Raw genomic sequence first — 21,682 nt, 5'->3', positions numbered from 1 at the left:
AGGTTAATAGAAAATTTAAAAACCGAATGCAAAGAGAACAGAGAATGGAGGAGCGGAGGACAAAAAAAGAATATTCAAGAGCTGTGGGACAATTTTAAAAGTAGTACTGTGTAATTTAGAGAAGTAGAGTATGGAGAATACATATTTGAAATAATAATGATGAAGTCTTTCCAGAATTAATGACAGGCAACAAATCACAGATCCTGAAAGTTCAAAGAACACCAGTCAGGAGATATGTTAAAAATAGACACAGAAAATTAGAAGTATCATGTCCAAATGTGAAACAAAACAAAAGCAAAAATATGAAGAAAAATTCTTAAAGAAGCCAGAGAAAAGGTATAGAAGATTAAAGGCAAGAATGATAGCCACCTTCTCATCCAAAAGCATGAAAGCAGATGAGCAGAGTGAAATAAAGTGTGAAAAAAGAAAAACCACATCAGCCTAGAATTCTATATCCAGCAGAATAATCTACCAACATTTAAAGAGAAATACTTTCTCTGTTAAACAAAAACTGAGGGCATTCGCTGACAGCAGACCTTTCCCACAAGAAATGTTAAAAGCTCCTCTGATAGAAGGAAAATGATATATGTCTGAAACTTGGATCTACATAAATAAAGGAGGAGCATCAGGGAAGGAATAAAAGAAGGTAAAATAAAAATTGTTATGTTTTAATCATAAATGATCTAAAAGATAACTGTTGAAGGTAGCAACAATATATTTGGTAAATACACCACGTGGATAAGTGGAATGAGTGAAAACAATGTCACAATGGACAAAAGAGAGGAATTGGGAGTACTCAGATATGAGGTACCTAAAATACACTTGAAGTGCTGTAGTGGTATTTGAAGGTCGACTTAGATGAGTTAAAAATGCAAATTTAAATACTGTATCAATTGATACAGAAAAAAAATCAGTTGACAAACAGTTTAAATGATCACGAACTATAAGGAACATCCTCAACCTAATAAAAGGCAGCAACAAAAACCACACAGCTAACATCCTCATTAATGAAAGATCACATGCTTCCACTGAATTCAGAACAAGACAAGAGTGTCTGTTCTCATCACTTTGCTTTATCATTGAGCCGGAAAGTACAGCCAGTGAAATTAGATATGAAAGAAGTAGTGAAAGGCAGCAAGATTGGGAAGGAAAAAAATAAAAACTGTTTCTATTCATAGGTGATATGATCATGTATATAGAATATCCTAAGGGATTCACTAAGTTATTAGAATTAATAAACAACCTAAGCAAATTTACAGGATACAAAACCAATTGTACAAAAATCAGCAGTATTGTATATTCTAGTGATGAACATTCCTAAATGAAATTTAGAAAATCATTTCATTGTTATGGCACCAAAAAGAATAAAATACTTAGGTATAAATTCCAAAATAAGCTTAAGACTTAAAAATAATAAAGAAAATAATCTAAATTTTAAAACCCTGTGTTCAAGGATCAGAAGAATGTTTAAAAGACAATGCTATCAAGTTGATGTATAGATGGAGCACAATCCCTATCAAAATATCAATTGTATTTTTGCAGAGATTAACAAGGTGACCCCCACATTCATATGAAATGCAAAGAACATTGAAGAGCCAAAACAATCATGGAAACAAAAAACAAAATTGCAGAATTTACACTTCCAAATTTCAAAATTTACGGTAATCAAGGCACCATAGTACAGTGGCATGAAGATAGATATGTAGACCAATTGATTAAAATTAAGAGTGTAGAAATATATCCTTATATTTATGGTCAATTGACCATAACTCAACATGAGTGCTAAGACAATTCAATAGTGGAAAACTATCTTTTCAACAAATTGTGCTAGGACAATTAGATTTCCACATGTAAAAGAGTGAAGTAGGATCCCTGCTACCTCTCACCATACATAAAAATTAACTTCAAGTGGGTCAGAGTTTAAATTTAAAGGCTATTACTACAGAACTCATAGAAGAAAAGAGAGAAGTCTTCATATGTTAGTTTAAGCAATGTTTTATTAGATATAACACCAGTGGCCCAAACAACAAAAGAAAATGAATAGATAAATCCAACTACATCAAAATTAAAATATTTTGTGTTGTAAATAATGCTAGCAAGAAAATGAAAAGAGAGCCCATAGAATGAGAAAAAAATATTGCAAATCATATATTTGAAAAAGAGCTTACATCAAGAATATATAAATAACTTTTAAGACAGTGATAAAAAGACAAAGACAGTCAAAAGATTTGAATCGACATTCCTTAAATGAAGATATGCAAATGGACAAGAAAATGTTCCACGTCATTAGTAATTAGCAGAATGAAAATAAAACCACAAATGAATCCTCATGTATTATTGGTGGAAATACACTTCGGCAATTCCACACAATGATAAATAAATACTGCTTTACCTTATGACCCAGCAATCCCCCATCTAGGTTGTATTAGTTTCCTAGGGCTACTATTAAAAAATTACCACAAACTGGATGACTTACAACAATAGAAATGTATTCTTTCACAGCATGGCAGCCAGAAGTCTGAAATCAAGGTTTCAGTAGGGTCACATTTCCTCTGAAGGCTTTATGGGAGATTCTTTCCTTGCCTCTCCCAGATATACTTGTCTTCAGGCATTCCTTAGCATGACTTCAATCTCTTCCTCCCTCTTCATGGCTTTTTCCTCTACATCTGAAATCTTCCTCTACCTTTGTCTCATAAGCCACCTGTTTTTGAATTTAGGACCCATCAGAATTTCCTGATTTTTTTAATCTCATGATCCTTAACTAATTCTATCTACAAAGACTCTTTTCCCAAACACAATGCTATTTGCAGGTTAGGACATGGACGTATCATTTTGGGGGTCACCATAAGGACACTTGTCATGGCATTTAGCAGTCAGACAATAATCCCAGATAACCTCATCTCAGGATCTTTAACCTAATTACATCTGCAAAAACCATTTTACAAATAAGATCCTATTTACAGTTTCCACATGGTATGACACAGGCATATCATTTTAAGGACCACAATTTAATCTACTACATATTTACATATGCAAGGGACATGAAAACACAATAAAACAAAAACTTATGAAGTGTTTGAAATGACCAAATATTAGAAACAACCCACATGTCCATCAACTGATGAATGGGTAAATAAAATATGGTAGGTCCATACAATGAAATACTATTCAATAATTAAAAGGATTAGAGTACTGATAAAATGCTACTACATGGATGAACCTTGAAAATATGCTAATTGAAATAACAGGATTCCATATATTATATGATTCTATTTATATGAGAAAATCCAAAATATGCAAATATATAAAGATAGAAAGTAGATTAGTGGCTTCCTGGGGCCTGGCCTTGTCAATTGGCATGGGATAACTGCTAATGGATATGAGGGGTTTTTTCAGGGTTATCTAAAATTAGATTGTGTGGAGAGTATTACATAATCCTGTGACTACACAATACAAATTGAATTGTATAATTTAAATGGATGAGCTATATTTCAGTAAAGCTGTTAAAAAATAGAATGGATGCTCTAGAGTCAGACTAGCGTGGCCAAATTATTATACCTCTCTAGAAATCTTTAGTATCATCTGTATAATTGGAGTGATAATCTTATTCATATTAACTCTACAAATAACACATGGTAAAGATATATAGAGAGCACTGAGAGAAGTGGCTAGTATATAACACACAATCGTTACTAGTGATCATAGATATCTCTCAACTTGGTGTATATCGTCTCATATTTGAAATTGTCCATTTAAAGAAAAAAAAAACCTGAGAAATATCGTATTCATATTTGAATGAACTTGTAGAAAAGTGTAACATAAAACTGGCAAACATGAGGATGTTAGGGTCCCTACTTACAAATCCATTGTGTTATGCATCAGTATCTATTTGTTCACTTAAATAAAAAAGTATAACTAAAGACTAAAGAAGATGAGTATGAGGGAATCACAGAAAAACAAAAAATCAGTGGGAAATCGCATTGGAATGACACTGGGTAGAAGTGCAGAGATCAGAGTCAGCCATATCCAAGACTTTAAATGTTACCCTAAGTGTAAAAATTATCTGCGAAGGAGCATATTTCAGAGAAATATTTTCTGTCATAAAGATCTGCTGAAAACATTCTTTGATCAATTAAATAAGGCATAGAAAATGGGGTCATTGACCTTGATATAAATAAATCTGAGTTGATAAGGGGATCTAGAAAATGTTTTATAAGAGGAAGAAACCCATTCAGAGGTTTAAAAAAAGTGTCTCCCACTCCCCCTGCTTGTGTTCCCTCTCTCGCTGGCTGTCTCTCTGTCAAATAAGTAAATAAAATCTTTAAAAAAAAATAAAAATAAAANTGCTTGTGTTCCCTCTCTCGCTGGCTGTCTCTCTGTCAAATAAGTAAATAACATCTTTAAAAAAAATAAAAATAAAAAATAAAAAAATAAAAAAGTGTCAAACACATGCATATATGTGTATTGTATGTTTATTTCTGAAAAGTAAATATAATCAAATTGATTTGGTATACCATATGTTTTAAAGGATCTGTAAAATAGATCCTAAGAGAATTAACTAGGAGATGCTTTTGATGATGCATACGGTTGAGATGATGGTTTAACTCAGTGCTGTCCAACACTGGCTAAACAGTAAATCTTTTCTGGCACTTTCAAAAGCATACCATGCCAAATTTATTAAATCAAAATTTCTGGAGGTTGGTCATAGACTTAGGAATTTTAATTTTTTTGTAAGTGCTTGTTTGTTTGTTTTAAAGTTCTCCAAATGACTCTAAAATCCATCAGGTTTGAGAACTACTGATTTAAGTAATCCAAATGGTAGAGGGATTATATAAAGGTGAGTTAACAAAAATTGATAAAAGTGGAATTATAATAGTTTACATAACACATATTTTAAGATATTTTCATTTGTAGAAAATAATATTTCAGAATTAGAATGAGTGTAAATAAATGAATAAATATTCAGTGTGTCTTTTCCTAAGTGTTCAAAATATTTTGTTTCTTTGGTAGATGCAATGAAGTCAATAGCAGAAATACTATTTCTGCTTAGAAATCTAGGAAGTGATTTTTCTGGAATTGACTCTAAAATATTTGCAACTCAATAGTGTATCTTTATTTTAAGCCAATTCATTATGAAAATTCAGATTAATTAATTTTTATTATATTTCATTTCACTTTTTTAGAGAGAGACAGAGCACATGGTGGGGGGCAGAGGGAGAGAGAGAATCTTAAGCAGGCTCCATGCCCAGAATGGAGTCCAACTCGGGACTCAATCTCCAGACCCTGAGATCATGACTGAAGCCAAAGTCAAGAGTCAGGCACTTAACCTACTAAACCACTGAGGCACCCCAAATTAATTTAAATATTATAATTCCTTAAAGACTGGGAAGAAAAATTCTGATCTTTTGAAATGTCCTCATCATTTTACTATTGGTAGTCAGGTCAAAACTTTGCAAATTTTAACAAAGTTACTGATTATGGGGGAAAATATAGCATTAATAAAATGCATTGGGGGAAATGGTAAATACGATTATACTGGTCTACGTTCCTCCCTATTGAATATTTGCAGATTCAGTAGCCACTTTTTTGTGCATATATTAAAGATTATGTTATTAGCAAATCACAGAAAGTCAACTCAAATAGCTTTAGCAAAATGGAATTTTATCTTAAATACTGAATACCCACATAGTTACAAGATCAAAAAGAACTCAGATTCAATCTGTTTGTGGGGGGGTGCTTACATGCCCATCTCTCATTTTCACCTTCATTTTGCTAAGAAGTTCTCTCACTAAGTGATTCAAAGTGTAGTTTAGCAATGTTAGCTATCAGAAAAAATATTCCTTCTCCCGGTGTTTATAGTAGCTCTGGAATTTTTTTTTTATTTTCTGCTACTTGGTCATTTGTCTATCCCCCATATATAGATAGACAAACCACATGCCCATTGCTGTGTTTTCTGTAACTAGAATAAAGAGGTTGGGAAAATTTATATGCAGACCAAAAAATAAACTGCCACAGTTCACTTTACAATGATTAAAAAAATAGTGTAAGTATTGAGTTACCATCTCTCCATTTTATCAATAACCCATCTTGAAAAATCAATGCCCATTTCTTCCTCTTTGAATTATGTTGCTATAAACAATAAATCTGTGTTTCCCCTAAAGGCTCAGCAATGTTACACAATATTAAATGTATTTTATATTGTGAGGCCCCATATAGGAACTACTGATGAGTTAGTTAAATAATAATAATTCTTCTTTTCCCTTGAATCAGTAGTTTCCAAACTTGCCTCTAACAAGCTCCCAGGTGGTGATGAAGATGCTGGTCTGGAGGTCACAGTTTAATACCTAACCCTACAATCTATATAAATATATTAAGAAATGTTGCCATTAATAAATTTTTTGACCTTATGAACATCATGGTTATCAGGAAATTTATTAAAATAATTTATGAAGCATAAATGGTGATAAAAATCTTATAGAAGATCACAAAGAATTCATGAAATATTGAGGTTAGATCAAGGCACTATAAATAATATAAAATCCAACTCAAATTGGCATCAACAAAAACTAATTTTACTGATTCAAGCATTGAAAATGTCCAGGGATAGTATAGACCTTAGTCAAAAATAAATCTAATGACTCAAATAATGTCACCAAAGTTGGAGTTTTTCCTTTTCCTACACTTCTGCTCTGCAAATTTCTTCTCAGGTTATGATGAATGCCTTTCTATTGCCCATCTACACTGGCAGCTCCAGGCACTCCCGCAGTGGTCCAAAAGAGTGGTAGAAGTCATTTCCTCTCCTTTTTAACCAGAGCATGCAAGAGAATAGAGCATTTATCTTATTTTTCCACTGACTATAGCAATATCTTGGTCGTCAGGTCCATCCACTGAGGTTAAGAGAATAGAATACACCCATGCCCTTAAGGAAATCAAAGACCACTTCTGTAGCCAAAGGTGGGAAAATTTCTCCTCAAACATAATGAGTCAAGAGTCAGAGAATTACTTCCACTAGAAGAAAATTGAGATACCAGTGTATCAAAAGAAGTGTCACTACTGTGACTAAAGATTGAAGAGGAAAGAAGCAGATATCTATTATGCTATTTAATTAATATCAGTTATATCATTTTTATGATTAGATATATTAATATTAGAATCCCATACATGAACAAATACATTTTAGCATAATGTTATATATGAAAAGCAGGAAAAGACAAGTTGGTAAATTCAACCTGAAATTATATCTATTTTAATTAGTTATTATTAGGGGAGTGATTCTCAAACTTCAGTGATTTTTATGAATAACCTTAAAATTTTATAAATATGCAGATTTTTTGTTTGTACACCAAAAATTCACAAGAATAGAGTGGTTCTTCATTTCTTTATTTTTAAGAAATACCACAAATAACTTTCCCAATAACATGCGGTGTTAAAAATATTTTAAATTTAGTATTCATCTATAAGTTCAGAATTTTAAATGCAAAATTCAGGTAAAGTAACATGTGCTACACATGTTAGACTATTTTTATTGTAAGGTAGTGAAGACAAACTCAAATTCATAGAACAAAAATGGAAATGTGTAGGCTTATGGGAAGAGGATTGAAATGACCTCAGTTGGATTGTTATCTTCTCAGGCTATTTGTGGGCTCCCACTGCTTTAGACTCCAAATGACTAAAGTCTCTAACTTACAATTTTACCCACCAAATCCATGGAAGAAAGAGAAAATGCAATTTAGCAGCAACTCCAACAAATGTATCCAATATCTCTTTGGTTCTTATTAGGTAATGTTCTTATACCTGAATCAAAAATACCTGCTAGAGGAATGAAGCATATTGAATGACCAATCAGAAGGGTACTGTTAATTTACTTCACCTGCACAGATTGGAATGGGGGAGATGTGATTTCTCAAACAAAAATCAAAAAACTTTTCTTGGAAGAATGGGGAAATGGATTTTGTGAACAAAGTCAACTTGATGGAGTGTAACATGATATATTTATTTTCTTTTGCTGACTTTAAAAATTACCACAAACTTAGAGGCTTAAATCAACACAAATTTATTATCTCACTGTTCTATAGATCAGAATTCTGACATGTGTCTCACTGAGCTAAAGTCAAGGTGTTGATAGGCCTGTATTTCTTTCTGAAAGCTTTGGGACAGGGTTTTGCTTCCTTGCTTATTCAGTGGTTGGCAGAATTCAGTTGCTTGTTGCTCTAAGACTAAGGTCTTCTTTACCCTGCTGGCTCTCACCTAAGGGCTATTTCTAATTTCTTAAGTCTACCCTCATTCCTTTCTCCATCTTTCAAGCCAACAACAGATTTGAATCTCTTCTATGCTTTGCATCCCACTTGCATTTTTTTCCTATCTTTTCTCTCCCTGACTTTACCTGGGAAAGACTGTCTTCCTTTAAAGACTCATCAGATGGGGCATCTGGGTGGCTCAGTTGCTTGAGCATCCAACTCTTGATTTCTGCTCGGGTTGTGATCTCAGGGTCCTGTGATCAGGGTCATGAGATCAAGCCTCAAGTCAGGACTCCATCCTGGGTGTGGAAGCTGCTTGGGATTCTCTCTCTCCCTCCCTCTTCTTCTCCTCTCCCCTGCTCTGGCATGCATGCTCTCCAGCATGCTCCCTCCCTCTCTCTCTCTCATAAATAAATAAATTAATTAAATATTTAAAAATAAATAATGACTCATTAGATAAGCCAGATAAGTCTCTCCATTTTATGATATCTACTTTAATCACACCTACAATGTTTCTTTTCCCTGCAATGTAACATAATCACAGGTTTTGGAAATTTGGGCATAGACATTTATTTTTTTTGTGAAGGAGATCATCATTCAATCTACCACACTTTGAATGTTGTTATAAATTGAATCTCTATACTTCCTTCTTGCAGTATTGTTTTTGTTAACTCTATAAATAAAATTTTGAGGTTTATTGTTAAGTCAGAAACTATGAAGATTTTACTACTTGCAAGCCAACAAGTACCTTGTTACAGCACTAAATATATATATTTATAACATATAAATTTATAAAAATAAATATGTTATATTATATGTACATGACATGTATATAATAAATGTATTACATATGATATATAAATATATAATAAATACTAATTCTAATAAATCCTATTTATTAGAATAAATACTATTCTAAACTTTAAAATGATAACTTTTGATTTAAAAATTTGTAAGTACATAGTTTATATTACATGTTTAAATATATATACTCTGTTAACACAGATAAACAAATATAAATGTGTGTATGTTACAGAGAGACATAAAATTGTAGGAACAAAGAAATAGGCCTTTTATTACTCACAGCAAAACAGCAGCCAGAGATTTTTTGTTGTGATGATGGTTGGACATTACCTATACATGCAATGGAGTATACCACAGCAGAGTAACCCCAAAATTAGCATTGCCAAGCTTTTATGGGGTTGCTGGCATATCTCCCGAGTCTTCCCTCCAGAGATATAGATTACACAGCACTCTTGAATATAAGAATCTCCTGTGGGGGAGAAGAAGGCTGGTGTCTTAGATTTATTATTAGGGAATGTAAGCAAATGTCTCTGCAGAGTAGGGAGACAGCACTTGATCTTTAATGCCATGGGATGTCTCCAGGGAATACATCTCTAAATCTTTCTTGGGGGGGGGGTACACTAACACTTGCTTCTAAGGCATATCTACTCAAATATCTTTTGCTCAGAATGCCCAGATCATGCAAAACACCCTAAATCTATGAAGGATTTGTCTCCCACCACTGATAGTCTCATTTTCATAATTCTCTATATGAATCAAAACCAGAGTATTCAAAACTTCAAATATAAATAAAATTTTGAGTGGAGGAAGGGTTTTATCTTTGATAAAATATAGATAAGCTTAGAAGTAGACAACTACCATGTCTTTGAAATCATAATTAGTAATGCAATATGTATATTGGACATGTATATCAGGCATATATGAATTGGACTATCTCTAGCTACATTCTGTACAACAAAATTCAGAGTGGATCACATATTGCAGTTTTCACTGTATGGCAGTGAAAACAAGTGTGGTGTAAGTTCACCTCAACCAAAACTCAGGATATTTGAATTTGCCAAAGCTTTTTGACCTAGGCAATTATTAAATCTTCAAATCACCAGTCAACTCTTTTGAAAAATTACTAAATCTTCAAATCATCAGTTAACTCTTCTGGAAAATTACTTTTTAATATATACTGGAACTTCCATTTCTGTGATTTAGTTATGAAACATCAAGTAAAAGAGATTTATTTAAAAATGTATTTATAATCTATGTATATTTAAATTTATTCTTTAAAAATTGTCTATAAAGGTATCTTCATGCCTATTTTTAGATCTTGTCTCATCTCTTATAAATTGTGAAATCAAAAGTAATTTCTAATCTTGCAGCCTAAGACCAGAAATATTTTTCACCCATTGTGGATACTTACATCTTCTTTTATATTGTCAAAAATGAATTATAAAGATGTTAACATTGAATTTACTCTGAATAATACCTAGATTGTTTTTGCTCTGTAATCTCAAAGCTGTTGCTTTATCTCAGATTTTATCATTATCTGCAAAAAAAATTCCTACCTTTTTATGAAGTTTAGAAATAGTATTTGTTTCATTTTAATTGAGCATATTCAAATTCTTATTATTTTTGATGCATTGTTTTCACTCCCTTTCAAAAAGCAAATATAGTGGTTGCTACTGCAAAAACTTTGGGCAAAGGAACCATAAAATACAGTAAACTAACAGAAGGAACCAGCAGCTTTTCACATTTAAATATACTCTTTATTCCACACATTGAAATGGCATCTCATTTTTCAGTGAGTCCCAGAACAGCAGGCATATACAACTCCATCAAAGCACATGAATCAATAGACTAAACAAGTTACGCTGTAGCAGTTTATACATCAAAACCACTTGTCTATTTCTTTGAGCAATATCATCAAAATCAATATATCCCCCAATCTACAGCTATTCCCCAAACTACTCTTTCATATTACATATTCAAACAGCTGTAAACAAATTAATAAATTGCTCTGGACTTTTGTTTTCTCTCCTCCTGAATTTTAATTGATTCGTATCACTGGAAAATCCATGCAGGCTTGTTATCTTGGCTTTTTCCCCCCCTTTTCTGGCACGAAGATGAATACAGTGAATAAGAGCCTCAGCCTCACACTTCACTAACCACTTGTCGTTTTGATGTTAGACTCAAAGAGAGTTCTTCTGTTAAACGTTTAGTATGTAATTTTCTTCTATCACTGAAACACAAACCAAAAGAGTTTTCTTATCCAGACCGTAGTGACGAGTCCTATAATGCCAGTGAAGCGCAAAACGTACAGATGCCATTAGAAGGCATCCAATCTATGCCAGCTAATAAAGTAGTGATTAGATAACTGACATCTGCAAAAACTGGAATATGCGAGAACAGTTAATTACTTAATCTCCTACTTGCTTCTTATATTAAGGAAATTACCCTACTGAATTCCTTCTTCTTTTTATTGTTTTTGTGTTCTTTATCAGGGCCATGTTTGGTGTTCTTATAGTGAAATGATATCATTTAAGTTTGGAATAGTACACCTAGAGAACAAAATTCAACCAATCCAACAGTTTGACTGTATTTAATCTTTGGTGGCTGTTAAAGATAATTGGCTTGGACTTGATACAATCCTAGATATAAAATTATTGATATTGTTTGGTAGTAGACAAGAGAGCGTAAAAGGCACAGGTTTTGGAATTTAGATGCAACATAGTTGTTAACCTGGCCATGTCATGGGGCTGGTGTTAGCTGCAGGTTGTCTAACTGTTAAGTGTTGATAATGATATATACTTCTTATGGTTATTTTCAAGGTTAAAGATGAGATGTTACAATGTATTATGCATAATATCCAATATAATAAATTATTTTTTCTGTATATCCTCAGCCCACTGTATTTATTTGCTTCAGTAATCGACAGCATCATAGCTCTTTTGTGATAAGCATTGAGTGGACCGGAATCTCAGGGAATTTGTCAGACAGGATCACACAACGTCCTATGAAAACCACTTCAGTCATTTCTTTATTTGTGTTAGGTCTGAAATGCAGTATAACCACTCTGTCCTAACAGAAATGAAAATGTAAATATTGGTTTGCTTATGACCTTAATAATTTGTACCTTTGGGGTTTATATTTGAGAGGGAATTGCAGGGTCATGAACAGGTGATACAGGGAATCAAAGCAAATATAAATATACCTCCACTTTTTAAATCTTTAATCAAGAAGATGGTGCAATGGACTGAATGCATCTCCTCTCCAAATTCATATATTTAAATCCTAATCCCCCGTGTTATGGTTAAGAGGTGAGACCTTTGGGAAGTAATTAGGTCATGAGGGGGCCACCCTCATGAATGGGATTAGTAACCTTGTAACAGAGATCTCAGAGAGATCTCTTGTCCCTTTTTACACATCCTGTAAGAACACAGCAAGATGTCCATCCTGAACCAGGAAGTGGGCTCTCATCAAATACTGAATCTGCTGGTACCTTCACACTGGCTTTCCTAATCTCCAGAACTGTAAGAAATAAATGCTTATTGTTTAAGCCAAACAGTCTGGTATTTTTGTTACAGCAGCCCAAATGGACTAAGACAGATAGGTTGCCAAAATAAAACCTCAACTGTAACTGTACTTGTTTTCTGTTACTCCTGTTAACAAATTGTTAAATTTAGTTGTTTAAAACAGCAGAAATTCATTATCTCACAATTCTGTACGTTCAAAGTCTGACACTGGTCTCACTGGGTAAGAATCTCAGTGCTTGCAAGACTACTTTTCTTCTTTACAAAGAACTGAATTCGGTTCTTAGTGGTTGTAGGACAGAGGTAGGTCTCTGTTTCCTTCCTGGCTGTCAGCCAGTGATTATTCTTTAGTTATAGGCTATTGATTTTCAGTCTGTGATTTCCATGATCTCCTAGAGACTTCTCTCCATTTCTTACATATGGGCCCCCAAAGTCACTAAGCCAGCAAGGGTGCATTAAGTTCCTCTCGCGCTACAGATCTCTGTGATTTCTGCTTCATGTCTCTGACTCCAGCTGAAGAAAATTCTATGCATTTAAGGGATCAAGAAATTAGAGTTAAATCAGATAAACTAGGATAATCTTATTTTAAGTTTGGTCCTCTTAACTACATGTAAAGTCCCTTTTGTTATGTAAAATAATAATTCATGGGTTCCAGAGATTAGGGTGTGTACATCTTGCCTTGGGGGGGGGTATTTTATGAAACCTATTTTAGTAACCATGTTTCAAATTGGCTTTAAATACTCCACAGTGTCATGGTAATACTTTCCTGTTACATCAAATTGTTTAAAACTAGACCCTGTTTTTTTGCTATCTGGTAAATAAGGAGGCATTGGCTGACCTCTCCTTCTCTGCTTCTTTCTTTGGGCAGAGGAAGTGAACATCCTACTTGATGTCCACAGTGGGTAGGAGTAAATGAGGAAGTGTTATTTGCCCTCTCACAGTAGCTGGCGTAAAGTAGGTACCCAGAAACTGTTCCCTGACATACCTTTCATGAGGCAGCCATTCTCTGCAAATTTTTAGTGTTGGGGTAATAAACCCTTGTTAAATTACAATCTGTGAAGTCGATGCTATTTCTGCCCACTTTTCTGGGGTTATCCTGCTACTGAAGAGGAAGGAGAAGTCACTGATTCTAAAATGGTGCTACTTTCATTAAACCACAATGCATGTTACTGCTTTGGATGGAGATTAACTGAACATTTTGTTCGATGTTATAATCCAACTCCTTCAAATATAACTCACCTGCTTCTCAGTTGTAGGGAAAAAAATTAATATTTCTCAACCTAGAGCTGTCTGGAAACCGACCAACAACTGCAAAATGCTGAAAGAAAAAAAAATACCAATACTATACCTGGCAATGCTTTACCTGGTCATTTCTTAATTTAGTTCAGAAATTAAGGATAAAGACTTTCCTAAACTAAAGTTGTAAGAGTTCATCACCACTAGGCCTGCACTGTAAGAATTGCTAAGGAAATTAAAAAGAAAAAAAAAGGATTGCTAAGGAAGTTTTTTAGATTGAAACAAAAACACAAAATATGAAAGTATAAAACTCACTGTGAAGGTAAGAATATAGTCAAAACTCTAATACTTGCAATGGTGGTGAAAAAATCACTTTTGATTCTAATATAAAAATTAAAATATAAAAGTTTTAAAAATATCTCTAGGTATAATAATTTATTGAAGCATATAAAATATATAAAATATGTAAATTATGATAGCAATAGCATATAATGTGTGTGGAGAAGGTAAAGTGTAGTTTTTGTATAAAGTTGAAGTTTTCTGTTTAAAGTAGACTATTACAACTATAACATGTTTATGTAAATGTCATGGAAGTGACTGAGAAACAACCTGTATAGATACACAAACAATTAAAAAAAAAATCTCTACCACCAAAGAATATCATCAAATCACAAGGGAATACAGCAAGAGAAGAAGAAAGAAATAAAAGAACTGCAGAACAGTCAGAAAACAATTAACAAAATGTCAACACTAAACTCTTAACTATCACTAATTGTTTTAAATGTAAATAGATTAAATTTTACAGTTAAAAGCAAGAAATGGCTGAGTAGATTTAAAAGAAAATTCCAACTATACACTGCTTACAGAAGACTCACTTTAGATTTAAGGACACACATACCCTGAAAGTGAAGCATGGAAAAAATACTCTACGTAACTGGTAATCAAAAGAGACCAGAGGTGGTTATATTGGTACCAGACAGAATATATTTTAAGTCAAAAACTGTCACAAGAGAAGTATAAAGTTATTATATGATGATAACAGGGTCAATTCATCAAAGGAAAAATAATTATAAACTTATATGCACACACTGGGATACTTAAATATATAAAGCAGATATTAACAGAAGTGAAAGGAGAAATAAACAGCAATTAATAGTAAGAGACTTTAATATCCCACTCTCAGCAATGGGCAAATCATCCAGACAGAGAATCAATAATGAAATAGTGGACTTGACAACATTACAGACAAAATGGACCTAACATGTACACAACATTCCATCCAACAATAGCAAAACACAGATTGTTTTCAAGTACACAGATATTTTCCAAGTAGATCATATGTTAGGCCACAAAACAAGTCTTAAAAAAAATAAGATTAAAATCACAAATATCTTCTTCAACCACAATGGTATGAAACTAGAAGTCAGTAACAGGAGGAAAATTGGAAAATTCATTAATATGTAGAAACTAAGTAATGCAATGGGTCAAAGCAGAAATAAAAGGAAAATTCACATATATCTCAAGACATAAAAATAGAAATGCAACATACCAAAATTTAAGGGATGCAACAAAAACAATTCTTAGAGGGAAATTTATTGAGATAAAGAATAAGAATAAAGAATCTCAAACAAACAAACAAACAAAAAAACCCCATAACTTTATGCTTCACGGAACTAGAAAAAGAAAAGAAAGCCTAAAATCAGCAGACAGAAGAAAACAATAATGATTAAAACAGAAATAAATGAAATCAAGACTTGGAAAACAATAGGAAACACAAAATAGGAGTTGCTTTTTTGAAAAGAAAAATAAAACCTACAAATCCTTAGCTAGACTAAGAAAAACAGAGAGAAGACTCAAATAAACAAAATCAGAAAAGAAGGCTTTGGAACTGATATCTCAGAAACAAAATGGTTCAAGAGACAACTATGTACACTTACATACCAACAAATTGTATATTCTAGAAGAAATGGGTAAATTCCTAGAAACATAGGACCTACCAACACCAAATCATAAAGAAATAGAAAATCTACATAGGTAAATAATGAGGAAAGGAACTGATTCTGTAATCAAAACCTCCCAACAAAGAAAAGCCCAGGACCAGATAGTTTTTCTGATGAATTATACCGGTCATTAAAAGAGTCTTCTCAAGCTCTCCCTAAAAGTTGAAAAATAGAGAACACTCCCAGAGTCATTTTATGAGGCCAGCATTAACGTCAAACAAACAAACAAACAAACAAAATACCAGACAAGGACACTAGAAGAAAAGAAAATTACAGGCTATGGAGGAGTGTAAAACTCCTTAATAATTATTAGCAAATCTAATTCAACAGCACATTAAAAAGATTATGCAACATGATCAGATGGGATTTATTACAGGGATGCAAGGATGATTCAAATTCTACAAGTCATTCAATGCAATGAACCACATTAACAAAATGAAAGATAAAAATCCTGATCATTTCACTAGATGCAGAAAAAGCATTTGACAAAATTCAGCACCCTTTCATAATAAAAACTTCAACAAATTAGGCATAGAAAGAATACACTTCAACATGATAAAGACCACAAAAGACAAGCCAACAACTAGCATCATACTCAATGGTGAAAAGCTAAAAGCTTTACTTCTCAGATCAGGAACAATGCATGGGTGCCCATTCTCATCACTCTATTTCACAGAGTACTGGAAGTCCTAGCTAGAGAATTACATAAGAAAAAGAAATAAAAGAGATCCAAATCAGAAAGGAATAAGTAAAATTGTCTCTGTTTGCAAATGACATGATATTACATATAGAACACCCTAATGACTTCAGCAAAAAACTGTAAGAACTAATAAATGAATTCCGTCAAGTTGCAGGATGCAAAATCAATATACAAACATAGGTTGTTTTTCTACACATTAACAGTGAACTGTGTGAAAAGGAACTTAAGGAAACAATCCCATTTATAATTGCATCAAAAAGTACTTAGGAATAAATTTAACCAAAGAGGTAAAAGAACTATAAACTATGAAACATTGGTGAAAAAATTGAGGAAGACATGAATAAATGGAAAGATAACCTATGTTCAAGATGAAATAAATAATAAAAGATGAATAAATAACAAAAATAAACAAATAAATCATAAAATAGTAAATAATAAAAATAATAAATAATAAAATGTCCACACTGCCCAAAACAATCTACAGAGTCAAGGCAATCTGTATCAAAATTCCAATGACATTGTTCAAAGACAGAAAAAAAAATCCTAAAATTCATATGAAACCATGAAAGACTCCAATAACCAAAGCAATCTTAAACAAAAAGAATGAAACTGAAAGCATTTCAAAATATAATTCAAAACTATAATAATCAAAAGAGCATGGTACTGGCATAAAAGCAGACATATAGAACAATGGAACAGAACAGAGAGCTCAGAAATAAATCCATACATTTATGGTCAATTGATCTTCAATAAAGATGCCATGAATGCACAGTGGAGAAAGGACAGTATCTTCAATAAACTGGGAAAGCTGGATATCCACATGCAGAGGGATTAAAATTGGACTCCTATCTCACACAATATAGAAAAGTCAACTCAAAATGTATTAAAAACTTAAGTGTAAGCAGAAACTGTAAAACAACAACCAAACACACACACAGACACACACACACACAAACCATAGAGAAAAGGCTTCTTGACATTGGTCTGAGCAATGATGTTTTTAGCTATTATTCCAAAAGCACAGGCAATAAAAGCAAATATAGTCAAATGGGACTGCATCAACTTAAAAATTTCTGTACAGCAAAAGAAACAATCAACAAAGTGAAGATATAATCTCTGGAGTCTGAGAAAATATTTGCAAACAGTACATCTGATAAGGGGTATCCAAAATACATATATAGAAAGAAAACTTATTATATATATAGAACTCAAACAACCTGATAGTAAGAAAATAAAAACAAAATTAAAGAATTGTCAAAGGACCTGTATAGACAATTCTCAAGAAAGGACACACAAATGGCCAACAGGTATATGAAAAAAAATTAATATTATTAATCACTAAGGCATTGCAAATCAAAGCCACGAGGTGATATTACCTCCCACCTGTCGGAATGGCTATAATCAAAAAGACCAATGATAAGTATTGGCATGGATGTGGAGAAAAGAAAGCCCACGTGCACTGTTGATGGGAATGTATTTCAGTACAATATTATGGAGGTTCCACCGAAAAATAAAAATAGAACTGCTATTTGGTCTGGCAATCTCACTTCTGGGTATATAGACCCAAAAGAAATGAAAACGGATTCTTGTAGAAAAGGTATCCGCACTCACACGTTCATTGCAACGTTATTCACAATAGTCAATGTACAGAATCAACCTAAGTGTGTACTGAACGGATAAAGAAAATATAGCGTGTGTTTATGTGTGTGTGTGTGTGTGCATACATACATACAATGGGATATTATTCAGCCTTAGAAAAGGAAATCCTGAGATTTGTGACAGCATAAATGAACTCAGGGCATTANGACAGCATAAATGAGTGCTAAGTGACATAAATCAGATCTAGAAAGACAAATACTGCATGATCTCACTCATATGTGAAATATGAAAAAGTTGAACTAATAGAAGCAGAGAGTAAAATGGTGGTTGCCAGGGGCTCTAGGAGACAGGGGTAATGGAGAGAGGTCGATCAAAGAATATAAGGTTTCAGTTATGAGGAGTTAATAATTTCTGAAGATCTAATGTACAATATGTCGGTTATAGTTAATAACACTGTCTTATATACTAGAAGTTTGCTAAGAGAATATATCTTAAACATTCTCATCACAAGTTTAAAAACAGTACCTATGTAAAGTTATAAATATGTTAATTAGGTTGATTATGGTTATCATTTCACTATATATATGTATATCAAAACATCATAAATATATACAGTTTTAATTTGTCAATTATACCTTAAATCTGGAGAAAAAAATGAATTGGGTTTATGTATTTGGGAAGTTTCTCTTCTAGACTAGTTTTCTAAACCAGCTTGTATCATGTAAATACCTTCTTATCAGTCCAATGTCATATATAAATTAAAATAAGTCTTTAGAGCAAAGATTTAAACATTGGGAAGTAGAATCTCAGATAACGTAAGGTGGAAAAAGAAGGCAATGGTGCCAACCATCTGCCCATATTTCTCTTTCACTCATAGTTTCTAAATAATAGATTTTATAGACTAGCAATTCTTTCCTTCAGGATGGATTTGACTTCTGTGGATGCTGTTGTAGTTATTTTATATTATATCACAGACATAAATTCCTTTTATGCTCTCAAGTAGACTTAAAGGAATAGGACTTGATTTCAAATTAAATAGAAAGATTTGATATTCAATAGAGTCCATAGCAAGAGTTAAGACCTTTTACAGAACTTCCCCTGGCCCATTTTTGCAAATTCATCAGCAGTTTATCAGAATAAGGACAGTTCTGTAATGGGTCCTTTTCCCCTAGCTTGTTACATCACAAGAGGCTTTCCTCCGATTGGATGTTACCCCAGAAACCCAATCCTAAACTTGAAGATTAAAATTAATTTTTGTCCAAACATTTCCTCTTACTTAGGGAGACAGGTATAATAAATCAAACATTCTTCACACTAAGTTATGATGATCAGTATACAATTACTGAGGCTTCATAATGTGTTTAATGCTGAAACTCACTCCCTATCTGAACTGTAAGCACACCCAATGGTTTTTGTTTTGCTTTCAAAACACAAAGCTTAAAACATTATTATGTATAAAATCATTTTCATAAGACACTGACATTTTCTTTAACTATTCCAGTCTGCCTGTTGAGTTCATCACTAAGTATCTTTAAAATACTCCAAAATTGCCATTGAGATATTTAGCCTAGATACTGGTGAAAAGGAAAGGAATTTCATTTGATGAATACTTACTTTGATCAGCTACTTCCTCACTGAAATCTCAAAGCAGCATATGAAGTAGATGTCATTATTTTGTTTTACAGATGAGAAAATTGATTTGAGTCACTCTTCCTTTGACTGGTGGGACAAAATTTCCATCTAAATCTGTCAGGTTCCAAAGCTNCCCATATTTCTCTTTCACTCATAGTTTCTAAATAATAGATTTTATAGACTAGCAATTCTTTCCTTCAGGATGGATTTGACTTCTGTGGATGCTGTTGTAGTTATTTTATATTATATCACAGACATAAATTCCTTTTATGCTCTCAAGTAGACTTAAAGGAATAGGACTTGATTTCAAATTAAATAGAAAGATTTGATATTCAATAGAGTCCATAGCAAGAGTTAAGACCTTTTACAGAACTTCCCCTGGCCCATTTTTGCAAATTCATCAGCAGTTTATCAGAATAAGGACAGTTCTGTAATAGGTCCTTTTCCCCTAGCTTGTTACATCACAAGAGGCTTTCCTCCGATTGGCTGTTACCCCAGAAACCCAATCCTAAACTTGAAGATTAAAATTAATTTTTGTCCAAACATTTCCTCTTACTTAGGGAGACAGGTATAATAAATCAAACATTCTTCACACTAAGTTATGATGATCAGTATACAATTACTGAGGCTTCATAATGTGTTTAATGCTGAAACTCACTCCCTATCTGAACTGTAAACACACCCAGTGGTTTTTGTTTTGCTTTCAAAACACAAAGCTTAAAACATTATTATGTATAAAATCATTTTCATAAGACACTGACATTTTCTTTAACTATTCCAGTCTGCCTGTTGAGTTCATCACTAAGTATCTTTAAAATACACCAAAATTGCCATTGAGATATTTAGCCTAGATACTGGTGAAAAGGAAAGGAATTTCATTTGATGAATACTTACTTTGATCAGCTACTTCCTCACTGAAATCTCAAAGCAGCATATGAAGTAGATGTCATTATTTTGTTTTACAGATGAGAAAATTGATTTGAGTCACTCTTCCTTTGACTGGTGGGACAAAATTTCCATCTAAATCTGTCAGGTTCCAAAGCTGTAGGGTAACTGTGGAATGAAATTAAATCATACAATATAGTGGTAAAGAATTCTAATGCTGGGGTCAGAATATTTTAACTTATACCCTGACATCACCACATAAATAAAAGTATCACAGGGGAAGTTGTTTAATCATTTTGTGTATCAGTTTCTATGAAATGTGGATAATAGCAATACAGATCTCAAATAGTTGAGAAGATTAAATGAGATAATCCAGGAAGGGTGCTTAGCACATGGCCTACCACAATTTTATTAAGTTTAATTTATGTTAAATTTCCAAGTCCTATTCATTAAAACCATGCAGATTCAATGTATGCATTTCTACAGTTAAAATTTATATTCTAGTGGATAGCAGGAAGAGAAAGAAACACCAACATTTTGTTGATTCTATGTTTTTAGAAGGTTTATAGCACACCTAGAAGTCAGAAATCAGATTTGGTTTTTCAGGTCATTTAGGGTCAATTCTATTTCCTTAAAAACAAAACAAACAGAAAACAAACAAAAAAACACTTTAGGGAAATAAATTTGAGGAAGTCAAACTGATAATCTCTATCCGAATCCCATTTCCAAATCTTTTCTCTTCAACAAATGTTAACAACAAAATTTTCTAGTTTTCATACTAGAAACCCAAGAACCAATCTTAATTTTTCTCCATCCTACTTTTCTCACAGTCATCAGTATATTTCAGTGACTTTGCCTTCAAAATACCTCTTGGAGGGGCGCCTGGGTGGCTCAGTCAGTTAAACATCTGCCTTCTGCTCAGGTCATGATCCCAGGGTCCTGGGACTGAGCCCCACATCAGGCTCCCTGCTTAGTGAGGAGCCTGCTTCTCCCTCTCCTTCTGCCCCTGCTCATGCTCTCTCTCTCACTCACTCTCTCTCAAATAAATAAATAAAATCTTAAAAAAAA

This window comes from Ailuropoda melanoleuca, chromosome 18 (assembly GCF_002007445.2).
Source record: "Ailuropoda melanoleuca isolate Jingjing chromosome 18, ASM200744v2, whole genome shotgun sequence".
Taxonomy (NCBI): domain Eukaryota; kingdom Metazoa; phylum Chordata; class Mammalia; order Carnivora; family Ursidae; genus Ailuropoda; species Ailuropoda melanoleuca.
The sequence above is the reverse complement of the archived record's forward strand: the minus strand, read 5'-3'. Positions refer to the sequence as shown.